This window comes from Myotis nattereri, assembly GCF_964212035.1.
Source record: "Myotis nattereri genome assembly, chromosome: 2".
In the NCBI taxonomy this organism is placed as follows: Eukaryota; Metazoa; Chordata; class Mammalia; order Chiroptera; family Vespertilionidae; genus Myotis; species Myotis nattereri.
The window spans coordinates 54,609,721-54,635,985 of NC_138076.1; positions in this window are offsets into that span (position 1 = coordinate 54,609,721).

The following is a 26,265-nucleotide window of genomic DNA, read 5'->3' on the forward strand; positions in this document are numbered from 1 at the left end:
TTCCTGATTTGTCATCTTTAATTAACTGAGAACTATATGAGATCAGATACCATGACTATGTTGTTTAATACCAAAAAGTTCCTAGTAGATATATTAAAATTATATTATACTAGAGGCCCAGTGCATGAATTTGTGCACTGGTGGGGTCCCTCGGCCTGGCCTGTGGGGATCAGGCCAAAACCGGCCTGGTGGACTGATTTGTCCAGGGTGTGTCCGGCTCACCTTGCCCAGTCCTAATTGGCTATACCCCAGCAGCAAGCTAACTTACTGGTTGGATCATCTGCCCCCAGGTGGTCAGTGCACATCATAGCGACTCATCAAATGGTCAAACAAATGGTTGAACACTTAGTATATTAGGCTTTTATTATATAGAACTAGAGGCCAGGTGCACAAAATTCATGCACTGGGAGGGATATTCCCCAGCCCAGCCTGTACCTTCTCCAATCTGGAACCCCTCGGGGGATGCCCGACTGCCAGTTTAGTTGGACAGGGATCGGGCCTAAACCGGCAGTTGGAAGTCCCTCTCACAATCCAGGACTGCTGGCTCCCAACCGCTCGCTTGCCTTCCTGCCTGATTGCCCCACTGCTTCTGCCTGACAGCCTGATTGCCCCCTAACCAGTCCCCTGCCAGCCTGATTGATACCTAACTGCTCCCCTGTCAGCCCGATCCCCCCCAACTGCCCTCCCCTGCAGGCCTGGTCTCCCCCAACTGCCCTCCCCTGCAGGCCTGGTCTCCCCCAACTGCCCTCCCCTGCTGGCCTGGTCACCCCTAAATGCCTTCCCCTGCTACCCTGATCATCCACAACTGCCCTCCCCTGCTGGCCTTCTTGTGACCACATGGGGGTGGCCATCTTGTGCAAGGGTGTGATGGTCAATTTGCATATTACCTCTTTATTATATAGGATGTTATGCATTCAATAACTAAATATGTATTAAAATACTACTTTTTAAAAATAGCATAAATGTTTTGGATGTAGAGATTTTTTACTAAGTAATAATAAATAACAACATTCCCAATATATTGCATTAAAACTTGCTATTAGTTAATATGCGACTATATTTATATATTTATAATAAAATAAAACATCAATTTCCTGATTAAAAAAAACAAAAACAGTCCTATCAGGTTTATTCTTAGTTTCATCACCAATGGAATAGTTTCTGTGTTTTTCATGTCATCATCTTAAAGTAGCTTTAAACAAATCATTCCTTTCCTAAACTGCTAATGGTCATATTGAATATGAAGTGGTGTATGTGTGTGTGTGTGTCTCTGTGTGTGTGCGTCTTGTGTGTGTGTGCACGCACATTCATCGGGAGGTGGTTTGATGGAACGAATTTAGAGGTATAGAGCTCTTTTAAGTTAACACTACTTAAAACCAAATCAGTTAATTTATTAAATAACTAATATCTAGTTTTAAGATCTATTATAGTGGCTGGTACTATTTCACACATTTTAGCTCTCCTAGTCACTCTTCTCTATGCCCTATGAAAATGGCTAGTAAGATTTGTTTTCTCTTTCTTTTTTAAAAACATGTCTCCTTTTACATTTTACATAGAGGAAACTGGAGTTTGGAGAGGTACTAGAACCACCTCATGGTCATACAGATAATAAATGACATGTTTTTAGAATGGCAGTTAACTCTGTTAAATATAAAATACCATGCTCTTAATTTTTTATTTAGATTTTTGACATGAAATAGCATTTTTCAAAATAAAAATATTCAGTTGCAGTAGAACTATTTTCTTAAGAAAAGCCAAGATTTTAAATTTACAGTAACCATCATTATAGGCTAAGCACAATTGTAAAATATTGGCACTATAATAAGTTCTAATTCTGATAGGTAATTTCTTACAGTAACTTACAATAAGAAGAATTTAGATTTTAAAGTTTTGTAAATGCATGAGTGCCTGGGTTATACATTTATTAACATAGTAGAGGCCCGGTGCACGAATTCATGCACCGGTGTGGTCCCTTGGCCTGGCCTGTGGGATTGGGCCGAAACCAGCTCTCTGATATCCCCCAATGGGTACTGTATTGTGAGAGGGCATGCCCGATTGGGGCCAGGGAGGGACACGAGAGGTTGGCCAGCCTGTGAGGGACTGCGGGAGGGCGCCAGGGTTTGTCTGGCCCATCTTGCTCAGTCCCAATCGCCTGGACCCCATCAGCAAGCTAACTTACCAGTCAGAGCATCTTCCCCCTGGTGGTAAGTGCATGTCATAGCAAGCAGTTGAGTGGCCTTAGCATATCATTAGCATATTACATTTTGATTGGTTGAATGACCGACTGGTCAACTGGACACTTAGCATATTAAAAATAGGGAAGGAAATGTGATATAAAAATCTAATATATGTTAGCAATGAACTGTTAGATGACATTTAATGTGTATAATCATCTACAGATATTTGAACTTATTCTCTTTTCAAATGAAAGACATAAATTGTAGATTATTTAAACAATGGATTCAAAATCACACATATAATAACATTCCTCAAATTTGATCTTCAGGGTGTGATATTCCCAAACTAGTGTCTTTCATTAACCCCAGCATCTTTAAACAAAATTGGTGGAGGTGATCATAAACAATAATATTATCTTATAATGAAGCTTACACCAACATTAAGGAAATAGCAACTATTGCATAAATATCAATTATGATTGCCAATAAGTAGTTATGTGATCTCCAGAAATTTACTTTTTAGCGCTGGTTTCCATACCTGAAAAATGAGTTTATTGGCCTCTATTAGGAGTTCTACTCTGCCTTGAATGTCCTACTTTATAAGTCATCTAAATAATTATGAGTGAATAGTGACAATGAATATCTAGCTTACATATTGTTGAAGACTAAATTCCAACTTCCAGTTTAAGAACAAGTCTTCTTGGAAATGTTTCTATTGCAGTCCATTCCATGATTCTCTTTCTTTCTTTCTCTGACTTTATTATTTTCTAATTTGCTCTCTTGTGCTATTGACATCTGACATCTGTATTGTAGTTATATTTTGACCTCCAGTCAGAAACTATTTCCCTCAAAAACTATTGTTATGTCTATTTGGTGGGAACTTGACATTTTAATTTATCTAAATGTTGACTTCAATGTGTGTTGATAGAGGTCCAAAGGGGCCTCCATTATGACAATCAATCAACAAGTAAATGATGTTACTGAGAGTCCACCATTCAATAAATCACATCCATCACGTGTTAGTGGGCATCCTCTACATCTTACTTGGAGTTTAATAGAGTTATTCTACTTAGGGAAACTACATGTTTGTTTTATAATGTGCATGGAGCTTAAAAAAACTTTACAAGTAAATGTATTCTTCACAAAGAATTGTTAAAATATAGCTCATGATAGGTGAATAATATTTTGTTTACCTTATATAGAACTAATTAACTACACCAAATATATGTCTAATCATGATTATTTTTTCAGAAAATGTATTAAATTTAATTTGTGGCCCCACACTACTTTCAAATTCCATATTCAAAGTTTACATATATATCATTATATAAATATAGACATTTTAACTATTACTTATTGTAATAAAACCAAATATTTTATTTTTGTTTAATATTGAATCATTTATATAAATCCGTGCAGCTAAAACAGAGTTTTATGTCTAAGCTTTGATTTATTAACAGACATTTATTTTTTATGTTTCTTGCTATCTTTTCTTTTTGCTTCACCAATGACATATGATGATGATGAGAGAACCCCATTTTATAAACCTATCTCAATATTGCTTTAAAACATTTGTAACTGAATTTCTCAGAACTCTATTACTCTGGAAATTCTCTTGTTTTAAAAATCTCAAATCATGCCAAATGCAGCTATTCATCACATTTCCTATAAAGTGGAAGCAGAATTAGTAGTACTTTGTGGTATCAGGCACAAGCAATCTGAACACATTACCATTCTTATTTGCAGCAATGGATAGATAAATAAATTCATACCACTTTGCTGAAACAGTCTTTAGTCTCAAATGCTATGATGGTATATTTGTACTATACCCAGGAGTATTTTTCCATATTTTCATATATATTAGTTTTTAAAAAGGAGTAAATAAGGAAAGTGGAATAAAAATGATGTAAGAAAATATAGTGAAGAGCAGGTTGAGACTTTCCTATTATTTGAATCCATATGTTTTTACTGTGGTGTGTTAACCTTATTCAGAGGGATTCTTACTTATATTCAGGTATTGAAATAGCAGAAGGAAACTTGTTTGGTTCATTAGCTTGTGTGTGTTTATTATATTTTTGAGAAATTAAAAACAATTTTCCATCAATCTCCAGTGTTATTAAGATGTCTGATTTTAATCCATCAGAGTCAATAGCTATTGTATCTGCAATAAGAGTATTCACACACACACACACACACACACAGACACACACACACACACGTGCAATAAAACCTTTTCTTCCAGCTTATTGTTTAGCAAGGGCATGTTTGAATTTATCTGTGTGTTTTTTTTAATGATTTTAAGTTTTTGTTGAAACCTGGACATGATCTATTTGGCAAATTATTCTGACCTAATAGGCCTTTAGTGAAATTCTATGTTGATCGGGCTAGATGTTAAGTTGTGTTCCTGTCTGCCATAGCAATGAGCATCAGTGGCTAAAATTCCCTCCAGTGCCCTTGTATTTCCTGTTGTCCTCGGGCTCTCTCAGGGACTCCTTCCTAAGAGAGGGTCAGAGCCTTGCAGATTTTTTAGCTATGACCTGCTGTTTTTAGACAAAAGGCAGATTGGTAGGCAGTCACAGGGCTGCACTGAAAATGTTCAATATTCTTATGATAAAGAATAGTAGTCTTTCAGGAAGCCTGCCTCCTGGGCTGTGATCTTCACAAGTGCTTCTCAACTTTCCCACCCTCCCGTAGTGAGACAGGAAGACTAAGGAAGGACCTAGTTAGGTTTTCCTCTTCTTCTACTTTAAAGGCTGCAGGGAGCTAGGATGGACTATTTTCCTTCCTTTAAGTCAGTTAGAATCTGATAAAACAGACACCTATTATAGAAGTATTGAAAAAAACAACAAATCTGTTAAAATAAGTTCCCTTAAGGTCAGGCCATTGTTAAGGGGAACAAATTTCTCTAGGTTTCTTTTAAAAACTGTTACTCCCTCCACTTTTAGAAGAACTAGGGTTTTTTTCTTCATTCTTCACTCTGAGAACTTAGTAGTACTCCTGGGGTAACACTCATAAAGTATGGAGTCTCTCCTAAGACTGAGTCCCCAGAGATTTTAACTGTCAATCAAGTCTATTCTGATGCTCTGGCAACAAAATAAATTACAATTTAAATTCTCCCAGCAGTATTGGCTCCAGTGCTGGGCTTCTGCTGTGGTTTTCTGCTCCTACTAAACTGTACTTTTTGGCATCTGCCTCTTTTTCATTTCTTTGGCGAAGTGTTTTGCTTTATATATCAGTTATCTCATGTATTAGAAGAGTTGTTTATTTTCAATGTATTTAACTATTTTTATTGTTGGAGTGACAACTTTCAAACAACCAGAAATTACATTTGGATCGTTAAGCTTAGCATTAAGGGAAAATCACAGTTTATAGATTATGAATATAACCATGAAACTTTATGGCATCAAAAATTCAGCAGAAAATAGAGAAGATGGAGAAGACTGGGAACTTAGCCTTAGGGCATGAGGAGTGATTAAGCAAAGAGGACATAGGTGGAAATAGCAGTGAGATAAGGCTGATAATCAAGAGAGTGAGTCCTGGAAACATTGTGAAAAAATATATTTCAAGGATTTGGGGGTTGACAGTATCAAATGCTACTGACAGGGCAACTAAAAGGATATTGGTGTTAAGTATTGTAACACCCATGTTAACCTTGAAAATTTCAGTGTCATGATGGTTTTAAATCATGAATGCTGTGAATGCAAGAGGAAATGAAGTAGAATTAAAGACAGGAAAATGATCTCCATCAAACCTTTGACAACCTTTTGACAGTGAAGCACTTCTGAAAATGAATAATATAGTAGAGCCAATTTGAAGGCACTGGATGTTGTGGGTCCATTTTTCTTATGATTACTATTTGGGGTAAAGGAATATATGCTCATATTGAATTTTACAAATGTGGACCTAAAAAAATATTAGAAGTCTTCCATAAGAAAACTGGTAAAGATATGGGAGTATGTGACCCAAGAGGCATTATGGCTAAGCAAGAAATGATCAAGGAATGTCCCAAAGAGTGCAACTCTAGTGCAGTCTTTCAGAGAAGTTGTGGGTATAGTTGATCTATAGTTTATAGGTTCTCAAAATGTGATAAATTGTAGCAATCAGTGTAACAGAGGGAGTGAGCTATGACATAGTGATGGTTGAAGAATAGGATGCTTACAATTAGACTAGTGAGTCTTGTTATTGTAATAGCCAGGTCTAAGGTATATTGGAACAAGTTATGGTGTGCATTATAGAGGTATATAGGAACAGTATTGGGAGAAGAGATACCATAGTGTTAGAAGAAACATCTACATCAATATTGATATAGCCAATAATCATGACAAATGTATGTATGGAAGAAAAACTAGCCACCAATTGATGGGAATGCATGGGAAGCACTTCCCCCCCATCCCCCAAAGGAAGATTATTTTCAAATCAGCAATAGTGAAAGACACATTTAGAAAAAAAAGTTGTTAACACAGGTGATTTTGTTAAACTGTATGAAATAGTTTCAAGGGCTGAAGTTGATGAGAAATGGGATCAGAAAAGGTTTAGAGTTTGGAGCCCAAGGGATGAGCTGAAAGTCTTGGCTTCATGTGGTGACTGCCATACATAAGTATGATGGGCATAATATGATTGGTGACTCAAGCCAGGAATAGGATTTAAAGGGAGTTGGAATGTAACCATGTGATAGCAAATATAATTTGAAATTAATCCTGAATTATTGTAAAAGCAATTTATACTAATTCTCACATGTAGTTACCTATAATACAACTTGGTTTATTGACAATTCTCTTAAAATCAAATTTCCTTCTATTTTATTTACAGTGAAGAGAAGGGAGTAAACCACTGTTACAATAAGATGAAGTTTTGATCTTCTTAGAAACTTTTATCATTTAAGGTGAGTCCCAAAAATATATTTAATAGACCCAAATATTGATGTTGAAAGTGAGGTTATTTTAAGAATTTAGTAGATTTATTATTTCTTCTCATTTTATTAACACTTTTGAAGTCATTCAAAATTAGAATAAAGTAAATCATTCCTGGATTTTCATTTATTATAAATGATGTATTTGCTGTTAAGTATATAACTTAGCAGCTTTTATTATAACTAATATTTCTGAAGCTATCATTTTATATAGAAGTATTAAATAAATCATTTTCAAGGGTGTCCTTTTAAAATAACAACCTAGAAACCGAATAAATTTGCATAATATTTAATCTTGAGCAAAACAAATTGCTAAGAATTGGGATGTAAGTTCAAATAAATTACATACTGTGTGGAATATTACAACTGAAGACTCACTCATGAAATGGTGTTAAATTGTATACATTTTCAGTAAGATATCACTTGACATTATAACTCATGTAAAACTATCAAGAATTTTCTGAAAATATTATGATAAAGCTCAAGCATTTCTCATTTAAATGTTCTCTTAAGTTAGTGTATTAATAATATTAGAAATGATACTTTTAGTTAAATTTTTGCAACTTTAATTCAATAGTATAATAATTTTATTCAGTCAATTATACTACTTTTGATGGTTTATCTATTTAGAGGGGATTTTTTTTTAGGAGTTTAGACTTGACTGCTATGTAAATTGTAAATATTATTGTCAAGAAACAGTCATTTTCATTTGTCTTCCATATGTCCTGCACACTTAACTTAAAATATTAGGGAATGTGCCCTGACCGATTTGGCTCAGTGGATAGAGCGTTGGCCTGCAGACTGAAGGGTCCTAGGTTTGATTCCAGTCAAGGGCATGTACCTTGGTTGCCAGCACATCCCCAGTAGTGGTTGTGCAGGAGGCAGCTGATCGATGTTTCTCTCTCATTGATGTTTCTAACTCTCTATCCCTCTCCCTTCCTCTCTGTAAAAAATCAATAAAATATATTTTAAAAAAATATTAAGGAATGTAAGTGAGGCTTTGACTGAAAGAAAGAAGGAAAAGGAAGGAAGGAAGGAAGGAAGGAAGGAAGGAAGGAAGGAAGGAAGGAAGGAAGGAAGGAAAAGAAGGACCAGTAGATCTTGGATATAAATTTGTGAATTCTGTATGGGGTAGCCAAACTAAACCTGATTAAAAAATTGGTATCTGAATGAATATTGAAGAAGAAGAAGAAAAAAGTTGGAAAATTGTCAAGTGGATAATTGAATATCTGGAATTAGAAGCTCCCCAAATGAGGGACAGCTAAAGGGAAGGCCGTGGGGCAGGAATGTTTTTCACAGTTGAAGATTAGTAGGCCAGTACATCCAGAATGAAGTAAGCAAGCAAAAAACAAACAAACAAAAAAACAAAACAAAAACAAAACAAACAAAAAAAAACCACAAAAAAAGTAGTAAAAGTAAATGACAAGTTATATAAAAGTTGTAGGCTATTTTATGGAATTATAATATTTTTTAGTAAAATGCAAAGGATTTTAGTTAGAAGAGATAAGATCTGATTTAGATTTTAAAAGGAATTCTGAGTGGTGTATGTAGTGTAGCAAGAGTATAATTCAGTGAATGTTCATTTAGTTAATAGTCAATAAAAATAATAATTACTTGCTGCCAGGGTCCAACCCCAGCGGGTCCAGGGGTCCCCAAAGGCGTAGACGGAGTCGGCGAAGAAGGAAGGACACGGAGACAGTGTTCAGTTGATCAGCAGCCTAGCCAGGATCTCCAGCCAGGATCTCCAGCCAAGTTCTGGTCTGGATCTCCAGAGAGGCTCTGCTTTGGATCTCCAGCCAGGTTCTGTGCCCATGTTCTCTTGCTAGGTTCTCCAGGTTCTCCAGCCAGGTTCTGTAGCCATGTTCCCTCGCTAGGTTCTCCAGCCAGGTTCGGTCGCCAGGTTCTGTAGCCAGGTTCAGTCACCAGGTTCTAGTCAGGTTCTCTTGCCAATTTCTGTAGTCAGGTTCAGTCCAGGATCTTTTGCCATGTTCTTTCCAGCGAAGTTCTTCTGTCTGTAGGTTCCGTGTAGGTTCTGTCTTCTTAGTTCTGTCTTCTTACATCTGTATTTATACCAGTTGATTCCAATCCTATCAACCTCTATTCCAAAGGTTAGGACGTTTCTTATCTCCATTCCAGGGAGTAAAGATTATGTAGCTTAAGCATGATTGTTCATAGTTAAAGTGATTAATTACCCACCTGGCACTTAGTTAAGAGGTTTTATTCCCTCCCTAACTTCAGGGGAAAATCCCTACCTGGGGAAACAACCTTTCTCAGAGACCTTGGTTAAAACACATAGTGCCTAGAAGGTGAGCAAACATATTAAGAACAGTATGCCATATATGCCAGGTCCCTTGAAACAGCAAGCATGGACCAGCTCCCGGCAACTTGCACAATATACAAATTATTGATACATATCTCTGACACATCTAGACTTATTGAGGTGAGAAGTTTGTAAGGTATAATCAATATGTGGTAAATCTGAAACCAATATAATTTGTATGTCAACTTTAATCAAAAAGTAAATTAAATGAATGAGTGAATGCTGTACAATTTTGTTTCCTTTATAATTTTCCTTGGCTGTGATGCATGATATATCCCTTCTGTGCTACTACATATTATGTTCTTCATTTTCCCAAATGTAATATCCTTCATGGTTAAATTCCTTATTATTGAAAGCACCTATGTGGGAGATTACTGCATTGTTATGTCAGTACACAATTGCAGTAAATATGCACACAACAATTATTTTAATTCAGCCATCCATGACACCTTTGGAACATTTAAGCCTGGAAATTTTCTGTTCAAACAAGGCAATGGTACTATAGGTGCTTTCAATAATAAGGAGTTTAACCATGAAGGATATTACATTAGGGAAAATGAAGAACATAATATGTAGGATGGGGCAAATAACAATAATCCAATCAGAGATTATGTTATTTCAATTCTGGAGATTATTATTTAGGAGACCTGATCCACTTCCAGTTGCTATTATGTCTAACCCTTGGCCCTGCAGATCGTAACTGCAAGCCTAGAAGAAAGCCTGGGGATTCTTCATGTTGGTGTGACATGAGCTTTAATTTTTATCTCCTCTACAGAATCTCATATCTTAGAATGCTTATAATTTGCTTTGAGATGAAAAGTGGCTCTTAATTGAATGCTTACCTCTTTGTACTTTCACTCTCAAAACTGAGAAGTTTTGATTGTATCTTCCAAATAACCCCAAACAAAATATTTTAGTATCTGGCCTAACATGTTTTCAGAAGGAAAGTTTGTCAAATACAAGGAATTCCCCATAGTGAGCAACAGAACTCTCTCCTGCCATTCTTGAATAAATACAAAAAACTATTATAGCTAATTTAAATTTCACAAATTTGCATTGTAAATATAATTTAATTTCAACTAAACAACAAAGTTAATTCCTCAAGCTTTCAAAATAAAAGTATATGGACACACACAAAAAAAAACACAGAATAAATGGTATTGAAGACTTTTTGTTTTACCTCACCAACATGACAGAAATTTTGGTTAGAATTTACATAATTTTTGCAACAAATTTTAACATGTTTGTTTCAATTAGAGTTTATCTATTCTCCATACAAACACGTGAACAAAAAATAATTCTAATTTAGTAAATTATATTACTTGATAGAAAAATTCTAAAATATTATTACTTTGGCATTTCTCAGTAAGTGACTTATTTTCTATGAAAAGTATGATTAGGAAACATACAAATGTATTTGAATCTTGGTCCCAAGTGAAATGGAATTACAGAACTTTTTTTTTTTTTTTAAAGCTTTCTTTCTTTTTTTTTTTTTTTTAAATATATTTTATTGATTTTTTACAGAGAGGAAGGGAGAGGGATAGAGAGTCAGAAACATCGATGAGAGAGATACATCGATCAGCTGCCTCCTGCACATCCCCCAGTGGGGATGTGCCCGCAACCCAGGTGCATGCCCTTGACCGGAATCGAACCTGGGACCTTTCAGTCCGCAGGCCGACGCTCTGTCCACTGAGCCAAACCGGTTTCGGCGGAATTACAGAACTTTTAAGAAGCATTGAAATATGTTTAGTTTTGTCCCAGATGTACTATTGAAAATTGTAAGAAGAAAAAAAAAATATGTGTTACAAAAGAAATGTACTCTTCCACTTACATAATTGTCAAGCTCTTCCTAAAGAACTCTTTGGGGAAATTATGATTCTTATTCATATTGCCTAGATTTTAGCACAGTTTTTGTTTACATTTGATAATTTGCAACTAGTGGTATTTAGCATTAATGCTATAGGTGAGGAATGAAGAATTCCAGGGCTGGATCATTGCTTTTCCATTTTTGAAGGAGTAAGATTTAATTTATATGAATAGTTCAGTCTGATCTTATCAAAACAGGTCACAGAAACACCTTCAGCAATAGGTTATGTGCTTCCATTCTTTAGAGTGTTTTTTAAAAAGTTATTGATTATTGGGTATATATAATTGTTTAGGTCTTATTTAAAGAACTCCAAATCTTTTAGCAACCTTATTTCTCACAACAGTTCTAGAAAGTAAGTAATACTACCTTTGTTACAAATTTGAGAAAATTGAGTCACTGACAGGGAGGCTCAATTCATACAGCTGGTAAATGATTAATCCACAATGCAAAATCAGAGTCTGGCTTCAGTCCCTGCTCTTAACTACCACATTAAACAGACTGCATGGATCACTTCCTAAATTGTCTAATTAACCATTTAGAATATAAAGTTAATGAGCAAAATAACCTATTAGTCTGTTTTGCCAGATGATAAACATCTCTATCTTATGGTGGATTAATTTGAATTCCTCAATGACAAGAAACAGAAATGCAGTCTATTAACATAAGAAAGTAATACATTTATTGAAAGGACATATAATAACTCAAAATTTTTCAGTATAATTTAAAGAACATGATATTAGATATGGTAAGAACCAGAGCATCAGTATGATCTAATTAACAAGCACTAATGGAGAATTTCTTTAGAGTATACATAGCTATATACTTTCTATCTTTGTGTTATTGTTCAAAATTCAAATTGCAATAAGAAATCATATGACTAACCTATTTTGTGTCAAACAGAAGCAGGGAGGGAGTTAATTGTTGCAGTAACAAGACTGTGTTTGTGATAAGTCATGATTTTCAAAGCAATTTTGTGATACTATTTCCAAAAAAAAAGGTGAAGAATGGATTCTGGGAAAGAATGGACCCTCATCTATACTGAATTCCATTGCTAGGAGAAGATTTCAAAAGAAATTATCCTTATTGTCCTTAGAAGAGGGTAATATTTTTAAGTAAGTGAAAGAGATTTGAAATAGAGGACAGTGAAAAGCAAAATATCTGAAAATAAAAAGAACATTAGCATATTCAGAGAACTGAAAGCATTAGAAGAGTTAAAAATAGTGATAGTAATAAAATTAGTATTGGAGAATAGAAGGAGCCTGATATAGGAAGCTGGTATCTAAGTCTGGCTGCCTTAGACAGTTCTTCTGTCTCTTAATATTCATTTAGCAACTATCATGTTAGTAATATTCTTCATTTCTACCTGTATGTATCAATATACCAAGTAACATTTTAGAATACTTCTGCCATAGGATAAATACATGTTCTATTTGGACATTTGATGTATATTACATATGTCAATATGTCAGCTGTTATCTATAAACATCATACACTGTTGGTGAATCTTTGAGTGGCTAAGTGCACTCAAGTGTATCCTTGGTGACTTGATTTGGAGAAATGTTGGTGAAAAGTTTTAGAGAGTGTCTATCTTGAAGTGCTAGGAAAAGATACTATTTGCATATTTGTTCTCCTCAATCTCTTCTCACAGCTTGTAGTGGCAAGTCAATGGTTAAGTCAGTGGGAGGAAGGAAAGCACAAAGTGAATGAAAGGCATTTCAGAGAGGAGCTGGTGTCAATCCAAATTCACTTAAAAATTCGTATTTGAATTGGGTCCTTGATATCAGTAGTCTCCTAAGAATCCAGAAGTCAGAGGAAAAGTGAAAGAACACTTAGGATCAATAGCAGTAGCTGCTCAGAGCCAAAGGAGCATGAATTACAATCCTATGTAATAAAAGGGTAATATGCAAATAGACCAAATAGCAGAACAACTGAACGACCAATCAAAGTGTAACATGCTAATGATATGCTAAGGCTGCTCAACTGCTCACTATGATGTGCACTGATCACCAGGGGGCAGACAGTTGACCGGTCGACCAGTTATGATATGCATTGACCACCAGGGGGAAGATGCTCCGACCGGTAAGTTAGCTTGCTGCTCGGGTCTGGCCAATTGGGACTGAGTGAGATGGGCCGGACATGCCCTGAAGCCCTCCCGCAGTCTCTCCCCAGCCCGACCATGCACTGGTGGGATCCCTCAGCCTGGTCTGTGCCCTCTCGCAATCCGGGATCCCTCGGGGGATGTCAGAGATCCAGTTTCAGCCCAATCCCGCAGGCCACTCCCCTTGGGAGGGTGCCAGACATAGGGCTCATGGCTGACAAGCACTGCTGCTGCAGTGCAAGCATCTCCCAATCAGGACTGATTGAGTGTAAGCCTGCGGCAGGCACAGTGGGGCCAGGATGAGCGGGAGCGGCAGGTGGGAGCTGCAGGAGGTGTTGGACTGCGGGTTTTGGCCTGATCCCTGCAGGCCATCCAGAGGGACTCCTCCCGTGCATGAATTTGTGCACTGGGCCTCAATAATAATTTGGAATACATTTTAAATTTTAAATTGAGGGTAAATTATAGACAATCTTATTGAATCAATAGTTCATATTTTGAACAACTAACTACACTGTTTGGATTGAATTATTCCCCAAATCATCTATTCCACATACAGCACTAATGAATGCCTTTGCAATAAAAGAAATATTGGACCTAGAATAAATAAAGGTGGATATTAGACAAAATTTGATTTTTATACCTAGAAAACCTCAAATTGTGCCTACAATGTCAGGACCCTTATCCCTTTAATATAGTTTGGTACTTGTATTGACTTCTCACTTTTCAAAAGCAATACATCCTATTAAAGTCTTACTGTACTGTATTCTGTATCATTTCAAGCTCTTCCTCTATGACCAAACATATACATAAATTAAAGCTATACTTTTAATATTCCTAATGGCCTCTTTGCTTCCTTATGGAGACTATTTATGTGTAATTTGGCTTTATTGGCCTTAACTTAAAGAAGTATTCAATTTATAAACTTCAGAAAATATATCAGTTGGTAACTTTAGGAGCATATCCTCAAATATTACAAAAAAAGATGACTGACATGACTGACATCTCCTTGTAAAATCTATCCTTTAACATTGGACTTTCTCATTTGTAAGATAAGACTTTGTAAAGTATTTTCATGTTAGAAGTATCATAGGTTTCTTAACAGATATTCTATCTTCATGTCTATTTTATTTACTGAATTCATAATTATGTGAGAAGCACTGACCATTTAAAAGAGATTAGCTCCATCTCATGGCTGATGGATCTCTATCTACACAGTACGCATCTTATCTAACAAGCAAGGGAAAGAGGAGACCTAACATATGTGAGTGGGTACATCTCAGTAAATTATTTTAAAATTATTTTATAGTAAATTTTCTTTTATTTCTAAAAATCTTAGTCTTTATCTTTAATTGGTAATGAAAATAATACCTTATAGGATAATTCACAAACTTTAACTCATAAATTAGAGATCTTCATTATACATTAATATTATTCTGACAGATGCACAGGGTATCTTTTGTAGTTCTTATTCCAATTTATGTTTTATGGATAAATTAATATTATTATTTGTGCAAACTCTAATAATGGCATCAGTCCCTGCATAGTCCCACTTGTGTTATGTAGGACTTCATCAAACAAAGGTCTTTAAATTAATTTTGATAATAGCTAATCATTTAGTCCAAGTAAGGCCATAATTGAGTTGATAATAAGGAACAAAATTTTATGTGCAAATGTTACATAAAAGAGCAATACAGTTACTCATTTTAATGAAAATTGGGAATAATAAAGTACTTTTTAAAAAAAATCACTTTGCCTTAAACATGTCCAGCACAATAAAGGCTTATGTTACAAAGAAGGAAGAGAGGAACAGATAATGGAGCAAACTTAGCCCTGCCACAATTGTAGTGCTATCAGACAACATAAATAGAATTATAAACTTACATGCTTCAACCAACAACACCGCACTGACTCTCACTTCTTTCTCATTTTCTGCCTGCCTGTCTCCCTCGGCCTCTGTTTCTGTCTCTGTCTGTCTCTCTGTGTATCCATAACCATATAAGCACAATGTAACTGAACATATTAAAAATGCAAGAATTTGACAATGTTTGTTATCTGATGATTCAATACATCTGTTATTTGCTTTCCAGTCAGAGATCATTCTATTCGCTCCTTTATGCTTTAAAAGAAAAACAAAACAAAACAAAACAAAACAAAAAAACAAACAAGAAAGTAGTGTCAATGCTCAGCCTAAAGGGACAAACCACAACTTACCTGAACTTTTCATGACAAAGGGCATCTCTTTTGCTTGACACTCAATTTCTCTATTTTCCTTCCAGTTAAAAGTGGCCAAATAACCTCACTCTAGTCTAGAAAACAGAACAAAGTATGATGCTGGCTTCTATTGAAAATATTTTTGGCCTAAAAACAATTCAGTTCTTATTTTGGTGTATGGGATTAGATACTTTAGTTATTTACCATAACATTTTAAAGTAATAAAATTGCACTTTTTTTATTACTTTTCTTTAAGTGCATTTAAGAGATTTAGGCTCTTCAAACATTGGACCTGTAATCTATAAAGCTAGTTGCAAAAAGATACTCAATGCTGCATTATTTTAAATTATTCAATAGGACATAAGAGGACAAAGTATATAGTAATAGCATTTGGGGGATGACAGAAGGAATGAAAATAAAGATAGAGAAAATAAAAATTACAAATTTTCAGTTATAGAATTTAGTTATATAATCTTGAATTTGTAAACAAATTAATATAAATCAGATATAATATATATGTGAAGCAGTTATAGCTAGAAAATTCTCAAATATTTTTCAACTTAAAAGCAATTTTCAAAAGTTGGGTTTTGTCCTGACCTGTTTGGCTCAGTAAATAGAGCATTGGCCTGTGGACTGAAGAGTCCTGGGTTCGATTCCAGTCAAGGGCATGTACCTTGGTTGCAGGCACATCCCTGGTAAGGGGTGTGCAGGAGGCAGCTGATCGATGTTCCTCTCTCATCGATGTTTCTAACTCTCTATCCTTCTCCCTTCCTCTCTGTAAAAAATCAATAAAATATATTTTTTAAAAAGTTGAGTTTTAATCAGATATAGAAAGATTAGAGTCAATTAGAACAGTATCAAGAAATAATAAAAAAAAGAAACTGGTTTTCTAATTTAAAAAAATGGTGGCTCAAAATCTCTAGTTTACTTAAATAATGTAAACATTAGAAGCACATTCACACACACACACACACACACACACACACACACTCACACACACACACAAAAAATAACCTGCTAAGCTTCCCATCCCCGCTTTACTTTCTCTTTTCTGTGTAACAGGTTGTGTTCACCTGCCTCTTAGTTTCTCTTCAGTTACTGTACTTTTTCTTGTGTCCATTTTTCATGCATCTGTATAAAGCTACTTATGAAATCTTCCATTTCTCCATAGTTTACTTAATATTCTCAAAATGTTCCCCAAAGTGGTTGTATGCTCCATGCTCTTAGCTGAAGAAATATTTACAGTGTCAAAGTTAAAGAAAAAAGGAAATGAGCTATTTTTTATTCACCTAACTCCCAACTTTGATTAAAGTACATAAGCTGAAGAGAAGTTCTCTATACATTTATTAATTAACTAAAGGCCTGGTGCACAAATCTGTGCACAGGTGGGGTCTCTCAGCGTGGCCTGTGGAGATCAGACTTCAGCTCATGCCCCAGCCCTGCCACTCCCGCTTACACCCCGAGCCTTGCATTCCCACAGTCCCATCTGGCACCATGCCTTGGCCTGGCGCCAGCCACCCTCTTACCTGCTCCACCATCCCACCTGTGGGACGATTGATCTGGGCCGGCCCCCACCATCCAGATTCCTCAGCACCTGGGATCTGGGAAGCAGCCCCACCCCACACTATGGCCGCTGGTAGCTGTCTGCAGGGCAATCAGTGGGGCAATTGGGCCCCCACTCACATTCGCTTTGGCCTGGCACCACCTGCTCACCTCATCCACCATCCCGCCGCGGTCCCGCTCTCGTTGGGGCCCATTGGAGCTGGCAGCACCTCCACTGCTGCCTGTTGCCAGCACCACATCACTGACGCTCACCATGTTCCACACCACCCCCTGATGGTCAGTGCACATCATAGTGAGTGGTCGAACTCCCGGTCTCCCAGTCAAACTCTCGGTCGAATGACTGCCCGAGGGGACAAGTTGCATATTAGGCCTTTATTATATAGGATATCTTCCTTTAAACTATGAAATGTATAATGCAATTATATATCTACTAGAGGCATGGTGCACGGATTTGTGCACCGGTGGGGTCCCTCACACCAGTACACAATCAGGGGCGAGGAGGGACCACAGGAGGGCTCCAGGGAGTGTCCAGTCCATCTTGCCCAGTCCTGATTGGGGCTGATCAGGGCTGGCTGGCCAAGGAGGGAATGCGGGAGGTTGGCCGGCTGGGGAGGGACCTCAGGAGAGCTCCAGGGCATGTCTGATCTATCTGGCCCAGTTTTGATTGGTTGGACCCCAGCAGTAAGCTAACCTACTGGTCAGAGCGTCTGCCCCCTAGTGGTCAGTGTGTGTGATAGAAACTAGTCGAATGGTCAAAGGAACAGTCGGACACTTAGCATATAAGGCTTTTATTATATAGGATAATATAAGAGTCAATAATTTAACTGCTTTAGAATTAGTAAGAAGATTATCACATAACATTTTCTTATAATTTAGCATAATAAACAGAAACATGTGGATAACACCCCTCCACTCATTGTTCCTATATTCTGATCTTATTTTAAAAGTAAGTGCCATGATCTATTTGATAGATCCTAACCTATTATATTCACTTACTAGAGACCTGGTGCATGAATTTCGTGCGGGGGGGAGGGGGTGGTTCCCTCAGCCCAGCCTGCACCCTCTTCAATCTGGGACCCCTCAAGGGATGTCCGACTGCCTGTTTAGGCCCGATCCCCATGGGACTGCTGGCTCCCAACCACTCGCCTGCCTGCCTGCCTAATTGCCCCTAACCACATCTGCCTGCCAGCCTGATCACCCCCCAACCACTCCCCTGCCAGCCTGATCAATGCATAACTGCTCCTCTGTCAGCCTGATTGCCCCTAACGGCCCTCCCCTGCTGGTCTGGTCCCCCTCAACTGTCCTCCCCTGCTGGCCTGGTTCCTCCCAACAGCCCTCCCCTGCAGGCCATCTTGTGTGTTGGCATGATGGTCAATTTGCATATTACCTCTTTATTATATAGGATTTTTTATTTTGTTCATTAGGTCTCTCTTTACCTCTAACCTACCAAATGATTTAAGATTTCTGTTTGGTTCAATGCTCTGTCTGCCGCACCCTGAATATTTAATCTATATAGCTGGAGATCATAAATAATGGCTAAATAAATATAAAATAAAATTATCCCAAATTTGATTTTGCAAATGAAGAATAAAAGACCATAGACTTTTCCCAAAGATATAAAGCTATGAAGACAGATTCTATATTTGAAATCATATCTCCTGTTTCTAAATCCAGAACCCTTTAATAAATTTAATTACCCATCTGTTCATATTTTCTTTTTTAATTTTAATGGTTAAAAATGTATTTAACAAGAATGTGAAAGGATTATCTAGTTAATAAAAGCATTCAAAAGAAAAAGGAAAATTATTTTGTGGGTTTGTTTGTTTTTTATTGCTAGAGCAGATTCCATAGTTACTGAAAACTCTAGTCACTTCAAGAAATAGTCCTAAATTAAATTATATAACATTCAAATGCTGAAGAAGAGAAACACTTAAATTTTGTTGAAGTGACAGATGGGACATAATTTTCAGCAATGGATTGTTAGTTCCCCATAAGTGCAAAGTCTTTCTGTTTTATAAGTGGTAAATTGCTACAGAGGCACTTGTAATATAAAACTCAAATAAGGAAAGAATTTGATAAATGAGCTGTAATTTTTGTAGAGTTTAAAGTGAATTGGATGTATTTTAAACATTTTATAAACAATGAAAAGGAAGAATTATGTACATAGTGCATTTTGCTATGAAAGTTTTAAACAATGTGACTAAATTATATGTAAAATGAACATATTTTGAAAGAAAATAATAAATGCCATTCAGATACTTTCAGCATGTAACTCAAAGAGAGCATCCAACTCTTATTTTGGGAAAAATATCTCTATAGGTTTTCATTAAATGGATCCTTTACAACCTGCTGAGTTAAACATTACCATATTTGACTATTTGAGACAGTGACAGACAAAATCATTAAAAGCAAAGCTAATATTCAATAATCATTTCCTTCTTCACTGAAATTTCTACATACTAATTTTTTAAATATATTTTTTATTGATTAAGATATTACATATGTGTCTTTATTCCCATGTTATCCCCTCCGCCCCCTCCCCCCGCTCATGCCCTCAACCCCCAGTTGTCCGTGTCCATTGGTTAGGCCTATATGCTTGCATATAAGTCCTTTGGTTGATCTCTCACCCTTACCCCCACTCTCCCCTACATTCCCTCCAAGGCCCGATAGTCCAATCAATGCCTCTCCGTCTCTGGATCAGTCCTTGTTCATCAATTTATGTTGTTCATTATATACATAATAATTTTTATTAAAATATGTTTGTAATTATTATCATTTTGAGATGCAATTTAGAAATTACCTCTAAGTATAGATAATCTATTGCCTATTACAGTGATAGCAAACCTATGACACGCATGTCAGAGGTGACATGCGAACTCATTTTTTTGGTTGATTTTTCTTTGTTAAATGGCATTCAATTATATAAAATAAATATCAAAAATATAAGTCTTTGTTTTACCATGGTTGCAAATATCAAAAAAATTTAGATATGTCAAACGTCACCAGAGTTAAGTTAAGGTTTTTCAAAATGCTGACACGTTGAGTTCAAAAGGTTCGCCATCACTGGCCTATAAGAACATTTATTGTTTTATATTATCATCAGTCTTGTGGGTGAATAGAAATTTATTTAAATCAGAATTTCAAATCTCAGATAATGAAGAATATAAAATATCATGATCAAATTTATATTTAAAGCTAAGTTTTCATAATTTTTGGAATAACATTATGATATTTTAAACTGAATTAATTATGACTGCATTAAAAACAGGTTTTCTTAAATGTTGGTAAAAAAGAATTTTGCTATTCTCAGTATAGTTGACTAAAAAATATTTTTTTGTGATTTAATTATTCAATAGAAATTCCCGTAGTTAGAAACTATGAAAATAAATAAATAAAATAATACCTTCCATCTTTGGTGAGCATAGATCATTGAAGCATATTTTGCTTAGTCTTCAGTGTGGGGATAAAGGAAGGAGAATGAATTTTAATAGGCAGAGAAAATGTTTTGGCATGTTGAGTTTACATGCAAAGGGAAAAGCAAATATTACATATATAACATTTTTTGCACTATGACTCTTTCTCTTTCAAATAACACCTAAAATTAACAATCCTTATGATTTCATCAAAATGAATTTGGCTTTGAGTGTACCTTCAGGACATAGCCACTTTATTTGGCTCTGTTACTTTTTTTTAGGGAATAATAATGATAGCTAAGATTTATTGAATTGCTACTGTGTCTCTGGCTTTTTTCTCATATTTTCACATAGTTGAAAGCATTTAAACAATAAGTCAGCCATAGTAAAGGGTAGTGATTTATTTTCCTACTTTCCCCAGTTTTCTCTAGATCACACTGATAGCATGGGAGAGTGAAGTCAGGAATCATTATTAAGGATTTCAGAGCCAATGCATTAAAGAACTCCATGTTAAAATACATCAAATCATCAAGATAGATATTCCTATAATTAATGGCTTTAAGCAAAGTTAATTAAAATATTATATGAGTATTTAAAATATGCATTTCTCAGGGAACCATCATACATTTCTAGTACCTTACTTTGAAGCCAGAAATTGTATTATGTTATCATATTTTGAAACAGTATTATTGTCCCTGGCACATTTAAAAATATTTTCAACTTTATTCAGTTATGTTACTTCTCCAAGAATATAAGACTGAATTCTCTTCATACAAATTAAAACATCTGTGCTAATAAAAAGGTAATATGCTACTTAGACCTGGAGACCTTCCAGGAGACTTTCTGGACGTCCTCCTGGACAAAGACATGGTGGTGGGGCTCGACAGAGGTGGTTAGGAGTGATCAGGCCAGCAGGGGAAGGCAGTTTGTGGTGATCAGGCCTGCAAGGAGGGGCAGTTGGGGGAGAGCAGGCTGGCAGGGGGTGGCAGTTTGCGCAAGCAGGCCAGCGGCGGGTGGGGGGGAGTTGAGGGGGGAGTTGGGGGCGATCAGGCCCGTAGGGATGTGGTTGGGGACGATTAGGCCAGTGGGGAGAGGGTCAGTTGGGGGTGATCAGTCTAGCAGGCAGAGTGGTTAGTGGTGATCAGGCAGGAAGGCAGGTGAGTGGTTAGGAACCAGCGGTCCCGGATTGCAAGAGGGATGTCCGATTGCTGGTTTAGGCCCACAGGGATCAGGCCTAAACCAGCAGTCGGACATCCCCCGAGGGGTCCCATATTGGAGAGGGTGCAGGCCAGGCTGAAGGACACCCCTGCTCCCCCCATGCACGAATTGCATGCACTGGGCCACTAGTATATATATAAAAGCCTAAGTGACTGAATGACTGAATGACTCAATGCAGGAGCTGCTCCCTGGTGGTCAGTGCACTCCCACAATCAACCTCCCATAGCCAGTCAACCTCCCAAGGCCAGCCAGTCTCTCCCTGCTCTCTCCCTGCTGGCCAACCTCCCACGGTCCCTCCACCTGTCTGGCAGGCCCCCCCATTGGCCTTGATAGGAGGGGCTGGTCAGCCAACCTCCTGCAGTCCCTCCTCCTGGCCAGCCAGCCAACCTTCCATGGTCCCTACCCCCTGGCTGACCAACCTCCCACCATCCCCCCAACCCCCGGCAAGCCAGCCCCCCTGATCAGCCCCGATCACTGGGCCAGGCCAAGGGACCCCACCTGTGCACAAATTTGTGCACCGGGCCTCTAGTTGAAAATAAGACTAAAGTCCTACTTGAACAGGTCCCCAGGCTCAAACAAGCCATTTTATGCATTTGATTTCGATCCATTTCTATCTCTCTACCTATTGTGTTATGTTACTGTGAATACATAGACATCATATGCTATCAAATCTAATCTTAACTAACAAAGCAAATTGCTTCCCATACAATATGCAGTGAATCTTTCAATGAACTCTGTATATCTCTCATGAGTCCTTTAGTAATATGTTCAGGCATTTTTCTATTATTCTTTAGTGCAAGTCTTATAAAAATTATCCCTGGGAACTTTATAGTTATTATTGTGATTGTGAACACATATATTTATTTCTTCAATAGTTTTCTTCTGTTAAATTTTTAAAGTAGTTAATAATATTACTTGGAGTGTACCAGTGGTTGTGTTGCTTTGGCTTGGCCTTTCAACATAATATTAAATAGAAATCATGACAGCAATATTTATATCATAGTTTTAAAGATTAAATCTGTGATGATTCATAATACTTTCCATATTAAGACTTTATGAAATTAAGGTCTCTTTGACTAGCTAGTTATATAATGTCATATATTTTTTAATTAACCTGAAATATTTTAAATTAAATATTGTTCTGCATGTTTAGGGTATTTTAATTTATCTTCTTTAATCTGTTGATATGGTAAACACATATTCCTACTAGTCTTTCTGACAGTCTTTTGCTCCCAACTAGACTTTGAACATACTCAGAGAGAACCTGTGTATACTTATGCTATCTTGGGTTGTTCTTTTTTGCCCAACCATATTGTCACATTAGTTTAGTAAACAAGCCTCCTTCTCTGTTCCTACTCATATATTGCACCCTCGCCTTAAGAGTGGAACAGTATAAAAATTTTGAAAATATGGTGGAAGGGAGTTGGAGCTAGAAGCTTATGCATCCCAGCTTACTAAGTGGAAGTAGTAGTGCCAATGAACATACCTCCTGATTGGAAACAGCTTAGGAATTTACAAAGTTAGGGACAGATGAGAAATCCTGTCTAAATTCTTTCTTGTTATAAAATATTGAAATGATAATAACCACATTTATGGATTTGCTGATTCTAGACTAATGCTAATGATAGACTAAATTGCTACTTGAGCCTGTTCTTATTTCCCAGGCTATGTTTATGGAGTTAGCCTGAGAAATATTCCATTATTTGGCTCATCCTTGCCATGTCATGCTTTTTCATGTTAGTTACTAAACATATAAAAAAATTCTATCTATACAAGTGAGAATATAAAAGAAGTAACAGTGTATGTTTGTGTGTGTCACATGACTCAAAGAAATATGTTTCTGTTTTCACTATCCTTGTAGAATTTGAACAAGTTTACTTTTAATAAATGAAAAATGAAGATCCTGGAATATTTTAAATTAGCAATTTAATAAATTAAGGTTTTAATGTTTTTAACAATAGAGATTTAAAAATATTTTAAAATTGGCTTTTATTATTTATACTAGGGGCCCGGTGCATGAAATTTGTGCACTGGGGAGGGTGTCCCTCAGCTCAGCCTGCCTCCTCTCACATACTGGGAGCCCTCAAGGGATGTCTGAGTGATGGCTTAGGGCCTGTCCCTGCTCCCCTTGGGGATAGGGCCTAAGCCACAGTCTGGCCTCCCTTTGTGGGAAGTGACTGGGCTGATCAGGGGAAGGCACCAGCCCCATCACCCCACTGCTGCAGCCACTGCCAGTCACTGCAGCTAGCAAGGTTTTTTCATCAACATGGACTCCAGTCCCTTCACCATGAAAAAATGACAACTTTCTTTAGTCATTTTCAAGATGTGTCTTTCATATAATAATAATTTCCTTATTATTTTCTTTTATCCTCACCTGAGGATATGTTTCCATTGATTTTTAGAGAATGTGGATGAGAAAGGGAAAGACAGAGAGAAATATCAAAGTGAGAGGAACACTTTGATTGGTTGCCTCCTGCATGAGCCCTGACCTGGGCCCCGGCCAGGGAGGAGCCTGCAACCTAGGTACATGCCCTTGGTCAGAATTGAACTCAGACCCTGCCATCAGGAGGCCAAGGCATTATCCACTGAGCCAAACTGGCTAAAGCAGGATATGACATTTCTTAGCCCTCCAGCAGCGAACCTTCATTTTTTTCGCCAGGAGTGTGGTGAAAAACCCTAGATCACCTTTTTGGATTCTTATTACCCAAGTTACTAAGAATATTACCAGTGGCATACAGGGAGCTTAACCAATAAGCGGTCAGAAAAGGTGTTTCCTCTGTAGTTCACACCAATCACCGGCTTGCTCCCCACCCTCCCCGCCCCAGGCCTGACGCCTCTGGCCCAGGCTTCAGGCCTGAGCAGGGGACCTCCTTCTCCCCCCCGATCACTGGCTCTGCCCTCGCCCAGGCCTGATGACTCGGCCAGAGGCGTCAACCACCATCACCCTCCGACTGCCAAATCGGCCCCTTGCTCAGGCCTCTTACCTCCGCCAAAGGTGTCAGGCCTGGGCAGGGGATCCCCATCTCCCTCCCATTGCCGGCTCCACCCTCACCCAGGCCTGACGCCTCAGCCAGAGGCGTCGACCTCCATCATCCTCCAATCGCCGGATCGGTCCTTTGCCCAGGCCTGATGCCTCTGCCAGAGGTGTCAGGCCTGGGCAGGGGACCCCCATCTCCCCTGATCACCAGCTTCTGGGCGGCTTCTGGGGCTTCTGTGGCTGGCCTGTGGCCCAGGATGGCAGCTCCCGCTGGTGGTTGAGCTGTCCCGCCCTGCCTGCAGTATACAAATTAGCCGCCATCTTTGTTGGTGGTTAATTTGCATATCGAGCTGATTAGCCAATGGGAGGCATAGCGAAGATACAGTCAATTTCCATGTTTGTCTATTATTAGATAGGATTGGACATTATTTTATAAGTGTTACACTTTTCTCCTTTTTGTCTCTAATTAAGATATATGTTTTACTACTTCTTCAGTGAGAAATTCAAGCAATTACTATTACAGCCTTGCTAAACTGTTCATCACTGGTGTATAGAGCTTCTTATAAGGCTAGTGGTTTAAAACAACTGAAAGGTATGGAAATCTCCAATGTGAACAGGTGGCTTAGAAATATGCAACTCTTCACCTTCAGTATCTTTTTCTTAAACCAGTACCTCCTATATTGATGACTACTTTAATACAACAAACCATTTGTCAGGAATTCAAACCACCCTGATGGGAGACAGAATGTTCAGATGTCTAAATTTCAGCTAAATGAACTGCTGCCTTCTCTTCTCGCATTTGAGAACCTGGGAACAAGAACCTCAGGCTGCCACAGCTACAAACAAAGATGCCTGGATTCATAAGGCATGCTTCTTCCTCTAGTTTTTAAACAGTTAACTGGAATAAAAGTGATACTGGGGAAGGGCATGTAATAAGAATAGAGCCATCGTTGTTTAATAAGTATTTACTTTACTAACTATAGATAAGAAGTTTTCTTACAAACCCTGGGGAACTGGAGGATGAAACAAAGCTGTAAAAAGATAATATGCCTCAATGGATCTATTACTCAGGAAAGAAACACATTTTGAGAACAAACCAAGGACAGGACACGCTTTGATTTGGTTGCTGTGCCTGGACACCCTGACTCCTTCTGGGAGTTTGCTTCAGGAACGCTGACCATTCTCAGGTCCCAGCAACAGGCTGAGATGTTTGCAACATCATAGATTAGCCACCTGGTTATTTGACTTTGAGCTCTGAAGGCCAGACTACATACCCTTCCCTCCTCTTTCCCTGTTACACTTGTAGCTCGCAGCTGCATATGGTTATCTTCTCCCTGGTGCCTATATAATCAGCCAACTGGCGAGGGGAGGCAGAGCAGAATTTCCAGAGTGATCGACTGTTCTCCCCATACCGCTGGCATTGTTGGAATAAATGCTCATATATGATTCAACCCTGCTTAATTTGGCTCAAGTAGTGACAGGCAGCCTTGGACCCATTATGTCTGGTTTCAA